Genomic DNA, 23,230 nt, shown 5'->3' on the forward strand with positions numbered 1-23,230 from the left:
ATCCTAGAGCTTAGAGTTCCTAACTTCTCTTCTTCCTTCCCTTCCTGGATGGGGGGGAACGTATTGTAAGAGGTAGGTAAATAAAGAGAAAGGTGTCCACAAAAACGAAATGGCAAGCAAGAATTAGATACATTGAAGTGTCCTGTCCATTTCTAGGAAGCAGTCTAATAATTACACATACTATCCAGAAGTGACTTCATAGTTCTTTCCGTAGACATCTCTACTGAAGAACTTAAGGTCCGATGCAGGGATGCAAGTAATGTGGTCTTTTGGGAAATAAACACAATCCTAAATGGAATCATGGTGCTAATAAGGACCCTGATCATATGGTTCGAGGTTTCAGTGTGGCTTCAGTCCTATATTTATATGAAGGGATTCCAGTGAAGAGATTAATGGAGTTTTAACAGAGGGAAGACTGCAATTATTTCTACCACCAAAAATGTAACCCTGCTGCAGGCAAAAAGTAAAGTTAAATCACATTTCTCCAATTCAGTCTTCAAAATACACCTCACATCTTTTACACTTCTATCTTTGTGTTCACCGTCTTTTGTCCAGGCCACAGTGATCTTCTGCTGTGATATCTTGGTAACTAACATCATTGTCTTTTGTATGTTTTTTCCGCTTCAAGTCTTTCTCAGAGTAGAGCTAAAATGCCCCTTAGCAAACAAGCCTAAACTAACTCTGTCTCCACCTCCAATGACTCTGAATCCCCTTCAGATCAATCCAATATGCCTCGCATGATTTCCAGGGCTTTCTGGAGCAGTCTCCTGCCTTCCTCTAGCTGCATTGCTTTCTACCCCACCCGTAATACAGCCACACTTGGCAGCCTTCATTTGTTCTCAGTTTCTCTGTCTGTCTCACCTCCAGCCATTTGCACCCCCTGCCCAGAACACTGGACTCTTCTTGCTTTGTCTGTTTTGTCTTTAATTCCTCCCCAGAAGCCCTCTCTGGCCTCTACCAGCCACCTCTCTCCCCAACCTTTGCTCCTTCCCCCTTCTCTGTGTTCTCATAGCATTCATTTCTTAGTGCTGTAGTTTCTTCAGTCTTCTATGGAAAGATTGTAAGCCTTGTGAGGGAAGAACCCTCACATCATTGTGAATGAGGAAATGGAATGGCATTAAGACTCCAGAGTGGCTTTGGAAAAGCATCATTTACACACATAAAATGCATATTTTTTTTAAATGAAGGTATGTGGTGCATTTGTCCATCCACAGTGCTGAGGAAAATGCAAAGTAAGCACCTGCCCTTGAAAGTCAAAAGGCATTTGCAATAGGGAAGGGGAAGAACTGAATGCAGAAAATTTTTCCTTATAGAAAAGACATAATGCAAATAGCCAGAGCTACCCAAGATGTTAAATAATTTCCTCTAACTTTTGCTGGAAGCCTCACCTGATAAAAAGGTGGGTGGGAAGATTAGTAGCTAAAGAGGGTATCGATCAGGGTAGGGCAGATCACTCTGTAGTAAGAAACAACCCCAATTTGCGTAGTTTCAAAGGACATTTGTTAAAATTGTTTGTTTCTCGTGCATTCTCTAGGTCTGCTGTGGGCTGGCTGAGAGTGCTGCTCTGTTTTCTCCCTTACTTGGGGTCACGGGCTCCACTTCCATTCTTCTACAATTACTGGGACAAGGAAAGGACAAGGTTAATTGCACACTGGTTCTTAAAGCTTCTACCCCAAAGTGACATGTGTCACCTCTGTTCACATTGCATTAGCCAAAGCAAGACATTTGCCTGCACCTAAATTCAAGCAGGCAAGGCAGTTCAGTCTCTTGTCCTGCCCTGAAGGAGAAGCAGAAGTTTTTAGAGAACAGCAGCTAAAATCTCCTCCCCCAGCACCAGGGAGCAGCTGCACCTTACCGCATGTCAATCCCCAGTGTCACACCAGGAGCAGTGCTCGTAGGATGTGCACTAACAGTATTTTCACTCTCATCTGTGTAACTTTTGTCGCTAGATATCCTGACAAGGTCTAATTTGATATTTTCCTCAACTTTCCTTTGCACTGGTCCCCAGACTGGGATGTTGGATCCCTCAATCAACTCAGTTAATGGACAATTAATTTTTAGTTGCAAACCAGAATAGGCTGCTGCTTTTTTGAGTATTAGTTGAAACATTTTGTTTGCCAAAGTATCATTTTATTTTGTTTCTTGTCATTTTGTTTAGACAGTATCCTTGGTAGGTCCTCATTTTGACTCTTTTCTTACGCTCCCTGTTACCCCCTTCACCGCAGGCTAAATCAGTATGTGTTCCATTTGTCACCCTTACTGTTCTCGGTGCACTCATCTGTATGGAAAGCGGGATCTGTGTTTGACAAGCATGCTTACCCTTTGCTTACTGTTTTAATAAAAATTTCTATCACCGTTTTTATCTACAGTAGCAGTCGAGGCACTATTTGATATCGAGATGCTAGATTTCATAGACTTTGAAATATTTTCCCCATGTCTTTTTTGGCAAGTCTTTGAACATAGACTACAAAAAATTGACATGTCGGAGATGAATTTGCAGCCTCTAAGTTAAGTAATGACTACCTGTCCCAGTTTAAATTGTGTTCTAGGATTGAAACATTATATTACACAGTCAAATCATTGAAATTAATGGTCAGACTGTTCTATAACTGAGTTAGTTTCCCTTGAGATTGATACTCTATTAAATCAGCAGGCTGTCCAAATTTCCCTGCAATGCCTTTGGTTTGGGGGATAGCATTGCCCCAGTCTTGGTGATTTCAAAGCTGGACCAAAGCAGTTGTGCTATTTTTAAATGTGAAACAATGATTGGTAGAATCTCAAGTTTCACGTTTCTTTCATATATAGAATCTTACTTTATAGTCTTTAGCTTGTGAGGCAAATTATTTTTGTGTCGAGCATACAGATGGGGGACATGAGACCCCAATGTTAGCTGTCAGGCCCCAGATGATATAACTAATGAAGAGACCAAGATACTTGGCCTTTTCCTTCCATATCTGTTCTTGGCTGGGATTTTTTTTCATCATTCAGGGCTCTTCTTAAATATCCCTCTTCAAAGAGGCCCTTCTTGACTATTTTATCCAGAGAAACACAGTCATCCCTATTTCAGTGTTCTGTGTTATTTCCATATTACGATCTCCTTGTTTTTTCTTATTTATATCTACTTATTTATTTCCAATCTCTACTCATTAGGATAAAAGGAGGGAGACCTTCGGGTTTTTTTGTTTGTTTGTTTAAAAAATTTTTAATAATATATTCTTGTTTTTGAGAGACAGAGCATGAGCAGGGGAGGGCTGGAGAGAGACAGAGACACAGAATCTGAAGCAGGCTCTGCGCTCTCTGCTGACATCTCAGAGCCTGATGTGGGGCTTGAACTCACAAACTGTGACATCATGACCTGAGCCAAAGTCTGATGCTTAACCTACTAAGCCACCCAGGTACCCTTTCGGGAATGGCATTTAGATCAAGATACCTAACTGAGCTGCTCTGTATAAAGGAATGAATTAAGCATGGAGGGCTTTATGAACAAACTCTACTGCTTAAGGTCTTTGAGAGCTCAACTTTGCAGGTAATAGCATGTATTAGTTATCTAGTGCTGCATAACAAATTACTCCCAAGATGAGTATCTTAAAACAACAAGCATTTATTATCCCACATAATTTCTGAGGTTGAGGAATTTGGGAGTGGCTTATCTGGGNGCAGGTACCCTTTCGGGAATGGCATTTAGATTAAGATACCTAACTGAGCTGCTCTGTATAAAGGAATGAATTAAGCATGGAGGGCTTTATGAACAAACTCTACTGCTTAAGGTCTTTGAGAGCTCAACTTTGCAGGTAATAGCATGTATTAGTTATCTAGTGCTGCATAACAAATTACTCCCAAGATGAGTATCTTAAAACAACAAGCATTTATTATCCCACATAATTTCTGAGGTTGAGGAATTTAGGAGTGGCTTATCTGGGTGGTTCTGGCTCAGGGACCCTCCCTCCTGAGTTTGTTGTTAAGCATTCAGCAGGTGTAGCAGTTACATGAAGCCTGGAGGATCCAGTTCCCAGCTCACTCCTGTGGATGTTGGCAGGTCTCACTTCCTTGCCACATGGGCCTCTCTGCATGAGTACTACAGTGTCCTGGTGACTTGGCAGTTGGCCTTCCCCAGAGTGAGTGTTGAGAGAGAAAGGCGGGAGTGGAGGAGGAAAGGACAAAGAGAAGGGGAGAATGAAAGAGAAAGAGAGAGATTCTAAAATGGAGGTCACAGTCTTTTGTAACCCAAACTCAGTGTGACATATCATCACCTCTGCTGTATTCTGCAAATAGACCAACCATGATACAATCTGAGGAATCAGTATAAGAGCATGTATACCATGAGGTGGCCATCCTCAGGGGCCATTGTGGAGACTGGTACCATGTACCTTGTTCAGTTTTCCAGAACAGAGGTGTAGATTGAACACACATCTCAGAATACCAGAAGTCTTTCCCCTACTTCCTTTTCCATCCCAGGACTCATTTGGGTGGATGGTCTGATTACTAAGATGAATTCTTAAAGTACAGCAAAATTAAGAATACAGATTCGGGTATTAGCACCCCAACTTTGAACACTGTCCCTGCCTCTTGATATTCCTTGTGAACAGGGGATCCACTTTATGCTTCTCTGACTCAGTATTCTCTGCTATAAGATGGGGATGATATTAGTAGCCACCTTCTACAGTTGTGAAGATTCAGTCAGTTCATGTAAAGCACATAAAAGAATATGCCTGAGACATGCAGAGCAGTTAAGAAGTGTTGTCTTGTATTATTTGGATTTCTCTATGGCTAATGAGCGCAGGGGTAATTTGTGTTTTCCTCAGCTGTTGCTGAAGGGATTGAAGATCCCTAGTCAGACTGTTGAGGTGGAGTTAAGGTCAACTTCCTTTGGTAAGTTGCAAGCAGGTCACATAGTCACCATGCAAAGTCTGATTTTTGCCACAGGAACCCTGTCCACCATATATGTTTATGCTGTGTGTTTTCTTTCGGTGCTTACTCTATAGCCTCAGCACATCTGTGAAGTGACCTTCACCACCATCTACAGTCCAGCATTTTCACTTCTCTTTCCAGAGAAAACCGAAGCATGGTTTTTGAAAGTGATTGGCCGGTGGCTGAATTCTACAGCCCTTTTCATAAGTTCACTTTGGGCAGATTTTTCATGTCTTCCCTATTTATATCTTTTCAAATCCAGTCTCCTTCAATCAATTTTAATCTTCTAATGTGTTTGCTATAAGTACTGTACAATTCACTTGTCCTCAATAATAAAATTCATTTTGGTTTGGCCTCCTGGTAATTTGTTTGAGAAGAAGTCGTTAGGAAACCCTTGCATTCCCTTCTGATTTAGAGGACGACCTTCAGTATTGATAGCATTTTGTTGTCATGCACTTGAAGTATTCTTTCATGACTGACAGAGCTGTTTAAATAATGGACCGCTGAGCCATGTGCCTCAATGATATCTGACTACACTAATTCCGTCATATATTAGGAAACTTGAAGTGTTCTACAAGGACACAATTTCATTGACCACGGATTTATTTTTTTCAGTTTGTACAAATTATCTCCACTGTGTAGTGGACCTCCTTCACTGCGAAATACACTTTCCTTCTGAAAGTGAGTGTTTTTATTGCTTTACCGCTCAGTGCACCCTACGCAAGCAAAGCCTTGTACTTTAGGCCTTCCTGAAATACCTCCAAATGGATAAAATGGGATGTTTTCTATACAAAAGATAGAAATGTGTAACATTATTGATTAAGTTTGCACGCAAATAAGGCTCAAAAACATACATATAAACACACACACTTCATTTATATAAGCATGTTTAATGGGAGAAGTAAACACTGAGACCCTGCCTTATTGTTAATCTCATGTATCTCTAGCTTTTTAAGCAGCACATGTAGACAAAGCATCTTTTTATTTAGACTTGGCTAAAAATTATCAGTCATATGTAGATATTATGCAATATCTGCCAACTTCCTACTCAGGAAAAGTTCTAGCAGATGGCAGAATTTACGTGCCATGTGGCATTTGTTTAAGTGTGGCAATAGCTAATAGTTTTTTCTTCAATTATTATAACTATTTTACTTTTAAAGACTCAATTAGCTTTGAACTACCGTCCTTGACGGTCGCCTTGGCTAAGGGTGGGATGGGGAGAAGAAAGAGATTTTGAACAGTTAGATGCTAATCTTCTAGGACCATTGATTATATGAGTATTATAGCTCCTCATTTGGGAGCACTGACACCCCGTTTTCAGAATACTGGTATTGTACTTTAAGTATAGATTCTCCCCTGGAATCACTAAGAAGCAGGCTCTAATCAGATCAGTGTGTGCTTTCGATTGGCCTTTATACTACAAAAGTCTGGAATTCACATTTGTGAGTTTGCAGGGCCCCAGGGAAGCCATCTTGGAGTCAACATCATCTCAGGCATGTAGCGCATAATTTGTTTTGATAACTGCAAACAAAAGGGGTCTATTCCCACAAGGCCTCTTCAGAGATTCCCCTTAGTAATATGCNAGCAGCATTCCAGAGAGAACAGAACATTCTAACCTGGGTGGCCATTCCTTTCAGGAATCGATATTAGGCATCCATGATCTATGGCCTAGTCCTCGTGCTCTGAGTGCTTTTTATACTGTGTATGTTTCAAATGCATTTTCTTTCCTGACTTGAGTCGTTTCACTTTAATGACAAAAGAGGCAAGGGGTATGTGCGTTGAGGTGGGGGAGAAGGGAGGGGAGGTTTTGATTGAGGAAAACAAGGACCTATTGCTTGCCAGTTCTCTAGGAATCCTTGCCGATCATCTGCTGATTATGGAGAGTCTTGGGGTTCTTACCCCTCCTGGAGACCTGCCTCACTAAAGCAATTGAATAGAGGGAAAGGATTTATCAGGAAATATTTATTACACAGACTAAAAGAGGAACACACATACGGAATGCTGGGCCCATTGCAGACATTCAATAAATATCCCTTGAATGGATTTATAAAATAGAATATGTTAAAAACATTAGTCATTACCGTGGGAGGTCTGAATAAGGATGATTTTTCTTTTCTCAGTTTTCACAAATTTTTATAATGTTTGATTAATCACTTCTATTATGATTACGATTATTATAATTTTATATACAAATAACACAATGCTACTCCTCACCCGTAGGTGATAGCCTTGTGCATTCTTTATGGCTTTACATTGCATGTGCAAATATATTTCACTCGAATGTAAAAGAAATGATACACAGTATTTTTCTTCACGTGCTCAGTTAGCAAATGTCCTAGACCCTTTGTTTGCCTGTCCATAAGGGCCTATTGCATTCTTTCAGAATGTTGCATCACGTCACGTAGTGGGAACTTAATAACATCATTTAACTACTTTGTAGCAATGTTTAATTTCATAATGAATATTTAAGCAACTGATGTGTATTAAGCTCTGTATGGGCTTCAAAATAACCCCTTGACACTCACAAGTTGTTTAATATTTAATTATGTATTTTGCACATTTTCTTTAATGAGTATGTGTTACTTTTGAAATGTTAAAGGTTAAAATATTTTAAATCTACTTATAACTCAAAACTGTACATATGAGGGGCTCCTGGCTGGCTCAGTCTGTAGACCGTGTGGCTTTTGATCTCGGGGTTGTGAGTTCAAGCCCCACATTGGGTGTAGAGCTTACTTTAAAAAAAAAACAAAACTGTACACATGGAAATCATAAGCGTGTTTAGCTTTGCTTGGGCTCTTATCTGACAGACACTGCCCTCTCCTAAGTTGTATATATGTAAGTATGCATGTGTATGTATACATGCATATACATTTAATGTATGTATATACATGCACACACTCATAAACATGTACACACACACATGCACACACACACATCTAATCCCTTACAACACTATTTAACGTGAACCATAGGCAGACATTGTTGCTAGTTCTTCTCCAGACAGGCACTGCGTTTTTAAACTGCTTGCTTTTGCTTCATGGAAGTTAATTCAGTAAATGTTTTATTAAGTGCCTACTGCGTCCCTAGCACTGTATTGGGATTTAGCAGTGAACAAAATGAATACCTTCCCTCAGGGACCATGTACTCCAGTCGAGGTGGGTTCACTTTATTAAGAAAGCAGATCAACACTCTGTCCTTCTATAGAAACTGGACAGCACTTCAATTTCCCCTTGATCCCCTTAGAGTGCTGGTATTGGAGTGAGAAACCCATTACCCTCAACTTTGTCATGGGGTGGAGACAGTGCCCTTTGAGGAGCTCGCATTAAAGCAGCCAGAAGACATGGAACATGGTGGAGTGGCCCTGGCTGTCACACACAGTCCTAGCTGAATGTGGCTAGAGACACTGGACTCTCTTCCTAGAAAGGGATAAATATGAGTCTCTTCTGCTGCAGTCTGGGGCTCTTTCCACCCTGAGGAGCTTCTTTACAGATATTACCTTATGGGCACCTGGGTGGCTCAGTCGGTTAAGTGTCTGACTCTTGATCTCAGCTCAGGTCATGATCTCACAGTTCGTGAGTTCAAGCCCGATGTCAGGCTCTGTGCTGACAAAGTGGAGCCTGGTTGGGATTCTCTCTCCCTCTCTCTGTTCCCCTCCCCAGCTCACTCTATCTCTCTTAGGAAAAAAAAAAAAAAGGTGTTACCTTACCCTGGCTTGTCTTTTAAGTAAAAGGAGCTGGGGAAGTTGGCCATTCATGCAGATCAGGCTTGGAGCACACTGTGACTTGGGGAAGGCTTTATAAATTCATCTCATTTGATCTGAATCCAGATCACTGATAATCCTGTATCTTGCTATCCATCTTATTTTGACTATATATTTAGCATGGCCTCTGAAAGAAGCAGTGAGTTTGGAAGGCTAGTGACACCCTAGAAAACATTACTGATGGTGATGGTCACTAGCAAAGGTAGGTGGTCCACTCTGTGACAGGCACAGGGTGACACACTTCAGGAAAGGGAGAGTTAGTGGAGAAGGCATGAGTGTGGAGTTCAGCTGCAGGGAGAGCTTGGAGCTTGGCATGCCATGCACCACTGCTGGCTGCAGATTCCCTTCTGAGCACTGTGGGGAGGCAGTGACACCCACTGGCATCACAGGGACAGTCCTACAGCTGTCCTTTTCTCCACCATGGATGGGATAGGTGTCCTTTAGGACACAGATGAACACATGCAAAGCACATTTCTCATTCTTATGGGGTCTGCTCTCAGCTTGTTTCTAGAAGACGCCTTCCATTGGTGTTGAGACAGCCTGCATAATTGTCAACTGGCCAATGCCTCTCTCCTGTCTGTCTGTGAATCTCCTTTTCCTTCTTGAAAATTTTAACTCTTCAGCAGGCAGATTATAGTTGGGGAGGCCAGTGCTTGCACTGTTTACTCAGGAAGATTTGGTTTTAGTTTTGACTCTGCTGCTTATTATCTGTGGGATCATGTGTAAGTCACTTCTTTAAGGATCAGTGTCCTCCTGTGGAAAAACAGGGTTACCTTTGTCACCTCCAGCGTGACTGAGATAATGCACATTATTTGTATCCACTATACCTTTCACTGTGGCTCTGGCCAGGTCCACTCACGTGAATGGGTTGGGTGCTCTCTACTTTTAATAAATTTTCTCACCAGTGCCAGCTCACTGTCAAGACTTTCAGACCAGAGGTGAGAGCACTGTGATGTGAGATAAAGGCATCCATCTGCCTACAGGGGTAGATCATAGTTTGGCAAGGTTTCCCATCCATATCTTCTGTTAAAAACCAACAGCAAGAATCCCGTACAAAGTCACTTTGAGACGGGCTTGGGACTTCCTCCAAGGTGATCAGGCCAGGTTTTGATATATTCTTTAAAATCTGCCTTTAGAAAGACACAACCATTTCCATGAATCATTTTCTCCACATCATATCGTAACTCTGATAAAGATAATTCTACCCTAATGTCTAAATGCAATTATGTGTTTGATTACGCATATACATGTTGTTTGGTCCTTATGTATTTATAGTTTCTTCAGATTGAAATTTTACTATCAGTTGTACATTACGTGAAGGTCTTAGAAACTTGAGGACATTAACAATAGTGTAGTTCTTTCTCCCGTTTTGGTGTCTGGTGGGGTTTTTTTTTTTTTTTTTTTCTTTGTAGGAACATGAAATGAAACTGGGAACCATGTTGGAACTAAACCAGGAGGAAACACCAGCGAAAGAGGGGGGTTGTTCTATTTTTATTAACAGGGTGAGGGAGGTAGTGATTGAATTCACCCTATGTGAGAGGATATTTTTTCTGCTACATAAAAAAAGGCAGTGATTTTTTTTTTTTTTACTGTAACTTTGGAGATTTGCACTAGATGGAAGGATGGCATTCCCCATTGTGTGGGTTGGGGGTATTGAGCAAGAGCAAATATCTCATGGGTATTGGGAAATTGCTTTCTGAGAATATTAAAGGGTGCTGTGGCAAAGTGGCTGGCTACCTGCTGATAATTTGTGCTCTTCTTTCACAACAAATTCAAATGGCTGATGAAGAGCTGCCTGGCAAGGGACACATTTCTAGCCCACCCTTTATCTAAGTGGTGAGATGTAATTGAGTCCCATCCAGTGAAATGTGGGAAGAAGTGATATATGCCACTTTCAGGACTGGCCTCCCAAATTCCTCTGGAATCCTCTTTATTTCTCCCTTCCCCTACCTTCCAGTTGATACCCGATACCCCCTTGACCTTGGGAGCTATATGTAGAAAATGGTGGAGTTTGAGTCCCTGAATGACTGTGGATCAAAACCACCCCGACTCTTTTCCTGACATTCCCTGTGAAATTCCCTATCATGTGGGGACATGTCTGTTACAGCAGCTAGTGATACCTAAAATAATAACGATGGATATTTTAATCTGGTATGATATTGAGTCCTTGCTGAAAGCAAAGATTTAGATTATGGATCATTGACACTTCCCTTAACATTTGGCAATACTAGCTTAGGGAATGTAAGTAGTAGGCCCACACAGTGCTAAGAGCTTTACATGTCTTATCTTCTTTCATCTTCCTTCCAGTGGTCTTCTCTGTATCAGTCAGGGAGGGACTACATGATACTGTGGTAACAAGCAGTCCTGAAATCTCCATAACATAACAGGTTTATTTATTGCTCCTCAATGTCCACCTAGGGTCTGAGCTGCTCACTAGGGAACCTCTCCTCCATGTAATTGCTCAGTATTCCAAATGGCTTTTATTCTTAAGGAACCTCCATGTTGATTACTGTTTTCACACCACCCAGGGGGAAAATTGTCCTGGAAGTCTTACACTGGCTACTAAGTGCTTTGGCCAGGAAGTGACCCACTTCACTTCTACCAAATCCCATTGGCCAGAACTAGTCACATGGCTTGTTCTGTCCTTTTGTGATCCTCCCTTTTGCTCAGAAGAAAGGGAAACTAGACAGTGGAGTAGGAAAGGTAATCGTTGTCTGCATGTTATGAATGAAAAAGCAAGAGCTTTCAGAACCTCAGTAACTTAGACAAGGATTCCCAACTGATAAAAGACAGGCTTCATCATGCAGGATGCTACTCAAGAATGATCATTTCACTTATTAGCCATTTGTTGAATTCTGTCTTCATGTTATAACACAAAATGAGATGATGTCTTTGTCCTCAAGAATCGTACCATTTAATGCTGGAGACAAGCAAGTAGACCAAGTAGTTACTTGTGTTCTGACCACTGGTAGGCATTGAACAATACCATTCATCTTTATGTGGTGATATTAGGGTCTAAGAAAACTTTTGCAGGTCTTTACAAAACTCTCTTTCACGAACACAAAAGTCCTGCCTGAAATGGACAGTGGTATAAGAGTCTGAGCACAGGGTAGGGGGAAGTTAGCACAGGTAATGTCCTTGGAATACACCAGGAGGGAGCAAGTATTTCTTGATTCGTTACCTTATGGACAGACAATGTTCTCTTCTCTCTGTCCTTGGCTGGGTAGTTAATGGAACACTGATGTGCTTCTAAGGGTTTTTAGAAGAAATAAATAAAGATGCATACTAAAACTAAATTCAGCATTTTATTCAGCACAAAGCATTTTATCCTGAACCTCACGTAGTGTGTTGATAGACGAATGTCTGCTATGGGGTATGTGTGAGAGAGACAGACAGAAGAAGACAGAAATTGAGAGAGAAAGAGAGGTATGGAGAAGAGAAAGGATGAGAGGTAGAGAGAAAGTAAGGAGAAAGAGACAGAGAGAAAGATACACAGAGACAGAGAGAAAGAGAGAATTTTCCTATTTCACTTCACTTTTCCCAGATTTATTAGGAACAAAACCAAATAGACAATAGTGACAAAATTATTCAATATAATATACATTTAAAAATGCATTTCCTAGTTACACACACAAAAAAATCTTTGCTCAGAAATGAGATTACTTAAATGTCTTTTCATCTACTTTGGTTTTACCTCAATATTTTTAATTTTTTAAAATAATTTATTTTAGAGAGAGAAAGAGAGTGGACAGGGCAGGAGCAGAGAGATCATAACTGAGCCAAAATCAAGAGTTAGACCCTCAACTGACTAGCCACCCAGGTGCCCCAATCTCAATATCTTTTAGTGCTTTTTGTCAAACTCTTCACCCTCACTCCTCTTTAGAGCATGAATTCTATGTGAAGGTTTTTGGACATGTCTACCCATTAAGGAATTACATTGTTTGACTTTTGCCATCACAAATTTGATTTGCTTCATTTGTTGATAACCACTTTCAGGCAATTTTGAGTCAAAATACAGCAATGTCACTTTTTCAGGAAGGAATCCTACTTCCTAATTATGTGGTCAATGAATAGTTGAGCATTAAGCTGCACCGATATGCAAAGCCACAGTAATAAACACCATACAAGATTAAAAGCTCCCTAAGACATAATCCCTTATGGTCCCATTCATAATCATACAAATAAAGAAAAAAGAAATAACTATGTGTTTTCTCAATCTCACCAAACCAGAAATGTCACAGGAAGGGTGAGTAATAAGAATGGTACTGATGGACACTCTTTGTTAAATATTTATTGTCAAATATATAAAGTAACCCCAAATATATACTTATATTTATATAAATATTTATATGTATAAAGTAAACCTAAACACAGACCTGCAAGGTAGGTATTAGTATTCTTATCACATTGTAGGGACATGACAAGTCCAGTTGAGTCTTATTGAGGTTTGGTAAGTGCCCAGGACCCACACAGCTCATCTACTACTAGAGCTGAGTCCAAACCCACGTTTTGTTACACCCAAAGCCTATGTGCTTCCAAACATGCACAGTTTTCACTGATGTCTGAATGGAATTGAATTTTTACGGGAAGAGAATTAAAATGAACAGAGCCACAGTCCCCTGGGCCTCTCATCTGGGTTTTTTGCCCCTTTTCTCCAAAGGTAATAATCACATAGGCAGTATCTAAAGAATATGTTTTGCTTTTGATGAGGAGTGTCTGATTTTAGACATAATCTGATTTTAGAAGGATGCCCCAAATGTTTCTCCAACCTCATTTCCTTTTTCCTCTCCCTCCTTTACCCCTGCCTTCCGTGGCGTGCTGATTAATTTAAAGCTACAGACTGAAAGCCAGTGGGATGCTCTGTGTGCCATTACCATCCCTCAGGAAGCCTCTTCTGTTGGGGTTTCCAGAAGCTGTCCCTTTGGTGGGTTGCAAAGTCTAGCTGTGCATTAGAATCTATATTCTGCCCAGGTGCTATTCTTTTGCTTTCCTGAGGACACTGTCAAAGGCAAACCCAATACTCTTGCCTTCCTCTTTGGCAGAGAGCTTGCGGTCATTTATGAGCATCCTTGTGGACTGTTTGTCTTGGTGCTTTCACTCTTGGCAGTTGGCACAGAGCTCCCTCCCCTGGTCCTGTGGACTGCTACTTTGGGAAAGAAGGCTTGCCCTTTCCCCTCAGAGCTCTGCCATGTTCCCTGACGGTCCAGCTGAGGTGAAGCAAACAACAGGCGAGTGCTGATTAGGGACAGGCCCTTCCCTTGCAGAAGGCAGATAATCGATCTTCCTGTTTCAGTCGTGTTGCCTCTCTATGAAAATACTGCACAGCTTTCTCATAAACAGGTGACCTATTGATTCCACAGCTGCTGATGAGGCCTCCTTCATGTGTCCTGGTTAGCTCACTAATGAGGGACTCTCAGCTGGGTTTATAGAGGTCATGGGAACTAAAGGTAGGCTTTACTGGAGACTCTCAAACTTTGTAAAAATTGGGTATGTGTCCCAGATTCTTGGCTTTGGTGTTATGTCCCTCCAGGATGCAATTGTGGATTATATATGTGACACAGTCAGAGACATTTCAAGGGTTTATTTTGCCCTAGACATTCATATAAGCCAATCATTCTCAACGGAGTTACTTTTGCACACCTTTCCCTCTGCCCCAACCCTGGGACATTTGTCAATGTTTGGAGATATTTTTGATTGTCACAACTTGGGGGGTGGGTTGGGTGTTGCTATTGGCATCTAGTGGGTAAAGGCTAGGCATGCAGCTAGACATCTTTCAAGTCACAGGACAGTTCTTTTCAGAACAAAGAATTATTTGGTTCAAAATGTCAATGGGAGAAAACTTGATAAAGCTATTTTTAAAAAATTAAATTTTTAAAAATGTTTTTAATTTTTGTTTTAATTTCTGACAGAGAGAGAGCAGAGTGCAAGTGAGGGAGGGATAGAGAGGGAGACAGAATCTGAAGCATGCTCTAGGCTCTGAGCTGTCAGCACAGAGCCCGACATGGAGCTCGAACCCATGAATCATGAGATCATGACCTGAGCTGAAGTCGGATGCTTAATTGACTGAGCCATGCAGAAGCCCCAGTGCACCCAAATTCAATATAAAACACAATTTTAATACACCATAAGTTTGAAAGAGTTTTTAATATTCTTGCTACAAAAGTGAATTGACTCTTAATAATTTACGACTGACTACTATTCTTAGCAATTGTCCCATGCGCTTGCAAATTCTTATAAGAGGCAAAAAAAAAAAAAATAGCGTACAACTTGTTTTCCAATGTCATAAAATATTTGTGAATCCTAAATCTAACAATTAGTGATGATGACATACTACTGCATTTTTGAGAAATATAATTAAGCAGGTATTAATTTTGACTTCACTACTTGAAAGGTTCAAACTAATAATTTTTTTTCCTTTCAGTTTGGATGCCCTTGGAACTCAAAGGGCTAATGCTACCGATAGAGTCAGGTAGATAAAAGGTCGTATACCTGTCAATCCTGGACCTCCACAATCATGGATTATGAAATTCATTGTAATACTTAAATGATGACATCTTAGGCCAGTATTTGCCCAACTGTGAGAATAGTCACTTCTCACAATACCTTTAGTTGTTTCAGTGCTTAAAAAGGTACCACACATGAATCAGCAAACTGCCATCACCAGAGAGATTATTTATTGATGGTAGGGATGGTAATGATTTCTAATGTCTTCTCTTAGCATTTAGAATATATTCATTCTGTCACCCTACGCCTCATGACAATGTTCTAACTTGTCTTCTGTTGCATCCTGCTCTTCTGCCAGGAGTGCTATCCTATCCTGTTTCTTTCATTCAGTATCTGGCCATGTCTCATTCTTCATATCCCCATATCCATGTCACCTCATTAAAGAGACCTTCCCTGACTTATGCAGTCCTGCATTAAATTAGATCTTCCCTCAAATGTGCCTACAGGACCATGTAATTCTGTATTAATGCACATGATTATCTTATTAATAACCAGTAAAGTCCAAGCTTTATAACATTTTGGAACGTGTGTGTCGTTTTCTATTTCCTCTATATGATTAGCAAAGAGCCTGGAAAGCACTGGGGAAGTGAAACATACTGAATGAGTGAATACATGAATGAACCTGTGAACGAGGTGATCTGAGTAATCTTAAGAAAGGCATCTGGAGCACCTGGGTGGCTCAGTCGGTAAGCATCCGACTTCGGCTCAGGTCATGATCTCACAGTTCATGGGTTTGAGCCCCGTGTCAGGCTCTGTGCTGACAGCTAGCTCAGAGCCTGGAGCCTGTTTCAGAGTCTGTATCTCCCTTTCTCTCTGACCCTCCACTGCTCACACTGTCTCTCTTTCTCTCTCTAAGAAATAAATAAAACATTAAAAAATCTTTTTAAAAAAAAAGGAAGGCATCTGGTGAGGGAAGCTTGTGGAAGTCATCCACAAATTCAAAGATGGCCTCACCTACTACAGACGTTCCAACTATGCAGTGAATATTGATAAACATACGGCCCTAGAAGGACTATTGGTATCCATTGCTCTTGGTCTGTCTCTCCTCCCTCTTATTCTCATCCCCATCTCTCTTTGGAATTGCCTCCATTCTCAGGTGGTTTCTCCCTCCAAGATGGCAGATGGCTACCAACAGAGACAGGCTTTCTCCATTTAGAACACCAGCTAGATGATAGATGTTTCCTCACCTGTTCATTCTAGTAGAAGCCCCATGAAGAGTTCTGATGGGTTCTGAAAGGAATCAGTTACTGTGGTCCGAATACGCTATACTCTCATTGGGTAGCTTGGAACATCATACAGCCTCCCGGTAAGGACTTAACTGTACTCAAACTCATGGACTGGGAGACTGGGAAAGGGTGGATCCCTCCAGTAATTGGCCTGCTGATACCAAACAAGTAGAATACTATTGGGCAAAGAACCATTGTTGGCTCATTAAGCCATCTTACTCCTACGTTTTGGGAGAGCATCTCACACTGGCTTCCATGTATGGACATTTAGTCAATGGAGGAAATAACTAGAACTTGATTGGCTTCCATTTTACATTTTATTGCCTTCCTCCAAGTAATTGTGATTTGGGAGAGTATCTTGTTACCTATTTCCTTTCTAATTGGATTCCTTCCATTCTTTGTAACTCTTAGTCCTTAGCTCTCTGGCTGGTTTTGTCAAGGTAACTAGGCATTTTAAATCACAGTATAATTTCTGGGAGCTCAGAAAACCGAACCAAAGTAGTAACTTTTAATAGGTCAATTACATTATTTTTCAGCAGCCTGCTAAAGCCTAATGAAACGGCAGTTTAATTAGGTTGGTGTGATGCCAAAATAAATGTTTCATTCCCAGCTTGTTTTATTTACTCATTGAAAAGTAGGGGAATCTACAAATAATCAGATTGGAAAATGTTAAAGGCTAATGAGTTTGGTTGCACTTGTTTGTAAAGAAAGGCGATTGTATCACTGTCAGTCCAGTTGGTAAATGAGAAAGCTATAAACTTAAAAAAACAACAACACTATTTTTTTTTAAACTTGGGATTCCTAAGTTTAGGGCTTTTTTTTTTTTTTTAAGTGAATAAGTCACAAATATTGAAAGATCGTTCAGAAGGAAACATAACTAAGTCTCATCTTCACCTTATGTGTTTGGTGTTCCTACTGTGTGGCAGGCATTGTGCCCAGTGTAATTACATCTATTTTCTCAATAGACCATAACAGCAATCTTGAGAGATGGGAGTTTTTGGCCCAGCAAAGGTGGCATTCTGAATGTGATCAAATCACACATGTATTATTTTGACTTCAATGAGACAGGTGTGAGAGGGCAACAGGAAGCCTTCTTCTTCTGTTTCCTTTTAAAATAGATCAGCCCCAGGGCACCTGGGTGGCTCAATCTGTTAAGCATACCATTCTTGGTTTTGAGTCAGGTCCTGATCTCATGGTTTTGTGAGTTTGAGCCTAACATCGGGCTCTGGACTGACAGTTTAGAGCTTGCTTGGGGTTCTCTCTCGCCCTCTCTCTGTAACTTTCCCCTGCTCATACTGTCTTTCTCTCAAAATAAATAAACTTAAAAAAAATAAAAGATAAAAATAAAAGAGAGCACCCCCAAATATAGCTACTCCCAGGCCCCTACGTGCAGCTGGAAGGTGAAAATCCTTCCCCACCTTGGCAGGGCCAGTCTAGTGCTGATTCGTGATAGGTTGGGGCAGACCAGAATGGTTTTGCCTACAGCCTGTGCATATCCCCTACCTGCTTGGCTTTAGCTTTAACAACAAAAGAGGATGTTTGGTCATTATCTCCCTTCCTGAGACAAGGATTATGCACTGTGTTGAAAAGTATGGCAACTTCCCTCTGCCTTCCTTAGATAAAAAGGAATAGAGTACTTATGCTCAAGCAAAAGAGCCAACAAACAGGATTCCTAAGCAGAGTGACACCTGATGAGGGCTCTGTACTAGTCACTTCTGGTTCTTAGAAGAAGGGAGAGGCTCCATGTCTCCAGATGCCTTAAATATACACACTGGTCAGAACCTTAATGGGAACTATTCTCATGCAAAATAAAAAAAAAAATCTATGTCAGTGCCAGGTTACCTTGGCCTTCTCTGGGGTGTTTTTCCTAAGCACCTCACCTCCCTTGTAGAAAGTCATCATTTGTCCTGTCTTGGAGAAGAGAAAACCTTTGTCATCACACATTGGTGAGGTAAAATATATTTTCATAGTTCACTCATTCAGCATTTAAACTACACATGTTTGCTGTATGAGGAGCTCTTCATGCTCTTGTAAACTTTGGCATCTTCTTTTCCTTGCTTGGCAATGACTTTGACTTTCTTTCAATTTTCATTCTAAGGTTGACTGACTTGTATTCCCTGTCCCTTTTGAATGGAATCCTAGATCCCCCATGTCACACTCAAAATAAATGTTTCAAGTCCCATTTTTCATCTTGACATGTTTTGGAAGGCTCTTCCCTACGTGACTTTGAGCTCTGTTTAATTCCCTGCAATAGTCTGCATGGAGCATTTCTGCTTCTTTGATTGTGCTATGTTAGATCAAAGATACAAACATTTTCTGTGCAAGAATAATACAGTAAACAATGGCGAATGCTCAGAATGATAAATATGTGCTCCTATAATCCTGCATTTGTTTGGTGCAGTTCAAAGAGAGCAAAAACAGATGTACTCTTTCTGGCCATCACTGTAAAACTAATTTAGATTTTTTTTTTTCTCTCTGATGCTCAGACAATTTGGGTAGAAGTCTGTGCATTGATGCTGAGAATTTCAGGGGAAGTTCTATAAAATTGGTATTTGTGAGTACTGTAGACTTATCATGCAGTGGAGGTTGTATGTAAGTCTTTCGCTTCTAATTAAAGTGTCTACAGATAGCTTTAAACTATAGCTTTCACTCTGAAAACAGTGGGATACATTTTTCCCAACACGTGAAATTATATACTACAATATGTGAAACAGGTATTAGTCACATTTGATAGTAAACATTTGTATTTCACTTGGAATTTGTAACGTTAAAATTCACTTGGAATTTGTAATTGTTAAAAACAATGAGTCTGTTATGATATATTTAGACATTCAAAATCAGGTGATATGGCAGCTGTAGGCAGCTGCATGTGTGTTCAGCCTACAGTATTAGGAAAATCCCAATTCACTCAGAAAGGTAAATGTGAGAACAACAACTTTCTTTAACAGACCACCCTGCATTCTCAAGGGTATTCTTTATTATGCAGAGATAACAGAAAAAGCATTCGTTTCTAAAATGCCCATAACATGAGTTAAACCAGCAGCACATATTAACCCAGTAGTGATCTCCAAGGTGTCATAATTTTGTGTATCATACCTTGGAGACTTCCTCTTACTCTTTCCATTAATCAGAGATCTTTTGGGTGGTAAATGACATACATCCATCTTGAACTGGCTTTAGAAAAAAGAAAAAATGTCTTACATTATGGAAACATCTAGATATATAGCAGGTTGGGAGTAAGGCTGAATCAAGATACAAAAGGGGATGTTGCCAGGAGTGTGTCCTCCCACAATTACCTATTCCTCTATATTGGCTTTATTCTCAGACTGTTCCCTAAAAATAGCAAGATGCTACCAGTAGGTACAAACTTACATCTCATCAGCTCAGGATCCTGGTGGCAAAGAGAACCTAATATCAGTGATCCAAGATAAGTCTGGGCCAGACCTCGGGTGCTCATCCATCTTAAGGAGCAAGGTTTTACATGAGACCCATTATAACCATATAAACTCATTGTAGGGAAAGGGAAAAGGTTTTTCAAAGAGTCTTAATGTTATAAGAAACTAGAGGCATGATGGACAAGTAGAACCTGGAAATTTGCTATAATAGAGGCCTTTAATGTAGAAACTATAAAAATGATTTTTTTTTTTAAGGAAAAAGTGTTTTTTCTTTCCAAACTTTTTAAAAAATAATCTCTAGCCTCAACATGAGGCTTGAACTCATGACCCCAAGATGAAGAGCTGCATGCTCTACTGCCTGAGCCAGCCAGGTGCCCATCTTTCTAAGCTTTTAAAATTCAAACCCTCAGAAAAATTTAAAGTATAGTGGAGACCCATATGCCATTCACCTAGACTCACTGTTAACGTTCTGTGACACTGACCTTCTCTTTTTATGCCCTCCCTGCTATATATTTTGAACTATTTAAAAATTGCAGGCACCATGCATACCTCATGCCTAAAGATTTCATCATACACCTCTTAAAAACAAGGGTATTTTCTTACATGGCCATGATCCAATTATTGTTATTATTGTAATCCAAGGTACAGTTAAGGAATATATGTGTTGTATTTGTCTTCTTTCTTTCTCACCTTTGATCTAGAAAAGTACTCCTATCATTTTTTTCTTAATCTTTTATAGTGTTGACATTTCCAAACAGTCCTGGACTATTTCTTTGCAGAATACTTCAAACTCAGAATTTACTTGAATGTTTTCCCATGTTTAGATTCAGCTCCATCATTTTTTCATGAGCAGTAAATGGATGATGTTGACTATAATCCAACACATCTTACCTGGAAGTAATTCATGTCACTTCCCCCCACTGTTGATGACAGTAAAGTTGATCACTTGGTAACTGGCAGATGGCCCCAGGATAAACTATTCCAGTGGTTAGGAAATAATCTGTGGGCCTATCATTTGAGACTATTAGAAATAAGCCCATCGGCCCAATCAAAGGAGGGACCTGGAGACTTAGAGCACAGTGAACCAAGGCTTTAATCAACATTCTTGCAAGAGCAGTTGTGTGACAGGCAGTTACAGCAGACAATTTATCTCCCAGTGTGCAAGTGCCTCCCCTGGTTCCTCATTGGCTGAGTACTACAGAGGTTACAATGTTATCCGGATGTAAAGCAAAAGTAGTCTGATTGGAACAAATATACATTCCCTGAGGTGATGCAGAGACTTTCAGTCCCTCCTCCCTTTGTTCATTGGTGCATGCTCATTGCAAATCCCATGAAAATAAGCCCACAGAATGGAGAGGGGAGGAAGAACCAGGAAGTGAAGGTCTAAGGGTTTGGGACTCCATCGTAGGGGGTGGGATTTATATATATTTCCAATAGGTTGTAAACCTACTGTTAACTAGATAGCACAGCTTTTATTTGGTATGTCTGAAAATGAATCACCTCCCTTACTTCTCACACGACTACTTAAATATCCTCTCCTTCAACTTCTCACCCATTGATTCATCCTTATCCAAATTGGATACTACACTGATAGTAATGAAATAGTGTGCTTCTAATTCTTTCACTTTATGTATGTTAAAACAAAATCAAACCAAATATTTGCTGAATCCTCTTCAGCAGAAACATGGCACCCAGTTGGAATATCACTGCCAGAAAAGAGAACACAATTTGACCGTATTGGGCATGAATGATAGAAGTCTACCTGTAGCTATATCATGAGTCTGGAAAAGAATATCAATAATTACTGACGTTACAACTTACTCCCCTTCTTTTAACAGTATTTGGAAGACTAAGAAATAGCTCTAGGTCTTGGTTGAGGATCTTTAAGTAAAGAAAGAAAAGGAAGGAGAAAAGAGACAACTGGCATAATGACAATCAAAAGAAGAAAGGGTTGAGTACTTGTTGCCATTTTTTTTTTTTTACCAGCATTAAATACTCAGAAACAAGTGTAGAGAACTTTTATGTTCATGTGGCATATTTAAACTCTCCTTGTTTAAAATTTCAAGAGTGACTACTTTTCCTTTGATTTGGTTCGATTATCTTTCATGATCTCAGAAATTGTACTTTTCTCTCCCTTTCAGACTAAGAAAGTCCTTAGTCAAATGGCCTCAACCATTGGATTTGCCTATAGGTGTCATTCATTTGTGTTGTTTCTTTTTCCTCCCCTGGGGTTTTTCAATAGTGCTTCCTTTCAATCAAAAGCTAATTTTCTTTGTGTGTGTAGGTGGTGTAGAATTCCAAGCTTTTACACAGTAGCAGGCCTGTATTTGATGTACCTGGTTCAGAGACAATTGTCCTTTATAGCTCTCACAAGTAAATTCAATGAAAGCCCCATGCAACTAGTTTGTAACTCATTTAGTGGAGAGTTCTACAGGATTATTTCACAAAGCAGTTTCAGCTTAAGAAGCTAAATTGGCTTTATTGTGCCTAGCTGGAGGCCTCTTCATCTCTGAATTCAGAGGATATTTACATGCATACCAGGAATCTTTCTAGAAAATGGTAAGGGGAAGTGTCTGCAAGTGTAAATTTCCTCAACTTCCTCTTAGCTATCTCCAAAGAGTCTTGGGATGGTTGTATTTGATTTAATCTTCTCATTTGTTTCATGACAGAGGGATATGTATACTATACTTTTGGGTGCATTTTTATGGCAAGAATTACACAACTCTAGGACCCCATGGTACAATGGGTCATGCATCCACACATTCAGCTTAGTGTCGTGATTAGATGAAAGAACCTAGGGTCATACTGTGTGAGTGCAAATGTGATCCCTGCCACTTAATCATTTGCATTACATGGGCAGTTATGCAACTTCTCTGAACTTGCGTTGGCATTTGTAAAACAGATGCAGAGGCACCTGGCTGGCTCAGTTGGTAGAACATTTGGCTCTTAAACTTGGGATCATGAGTTTGAGCCCCATGTTGCATATAGAGATTGCTTAAATAAACTTTTTTTCTTAATGTTTATTTTTGAGAGAGAGCGAGAGCGAGAGAGAGAGAGAGAGAGAGCGCAAGAGCATGAACAGAGGAGGGGCAGAGAGAGAGGAGACACAGAATCCAAAGCAGGCTCCAGACTCTGAGCTGTCAACACAGCCCAACACAGCACTTGAACCCAACGGACCACAAGATCATGACCTGAGCCAATGTTGGACGCTTAACCAACTGACACCCAAAAGTAGCAGATGAATATAGTTGTGTGCTACACAGGGTAAGCTAGGGATATGTTGCGGTTAACAGTCAGCCACATAGTTCCGTAGCTTCAAATAACAGAAGTGTATTTTTCCTAAACTCCATGGGCTATGCTCCTTGTTAGATATACTCTAGGACTCAGACTTATGGAATATCCACCATCTAAATTACTGCTGGTCCCCTTAGCAGTGG

The 23,230-nt window shown here is 40.3% G+C and overlaps 1 protein-coding gene across 1 annotated transcript in view; it reads left to right on the forward strand.

Moving 5' to 3' along the window:
• Positions 1–23,230, forward strand: part of RBFOX1 (RNA binding fox-1 homolog 1) — a 1,463,629-nt gene that overhangs the window by 453,404 nt on the left and 986,995 nt on the right. The window lies entirely within an intron of this gene.

Source organism: Crocuta crocuta, unplaced genomic scaffold, assembly GCF_008692635.1.
Source record: "Crocuta crocuta isolate KB4526 unplaced genomic scaffold, BGI_CrCroc_1.0 scaffold16, whole genome shotgun sequence".
In the NCBI taxonomy this organism is placed as follows: domain Eukaryota; kingdom Metazoa; phylum Chordata; class Mammalia; order Carnivora; family Hyaenidae; genus Crocuta; species Crocuta crocuta.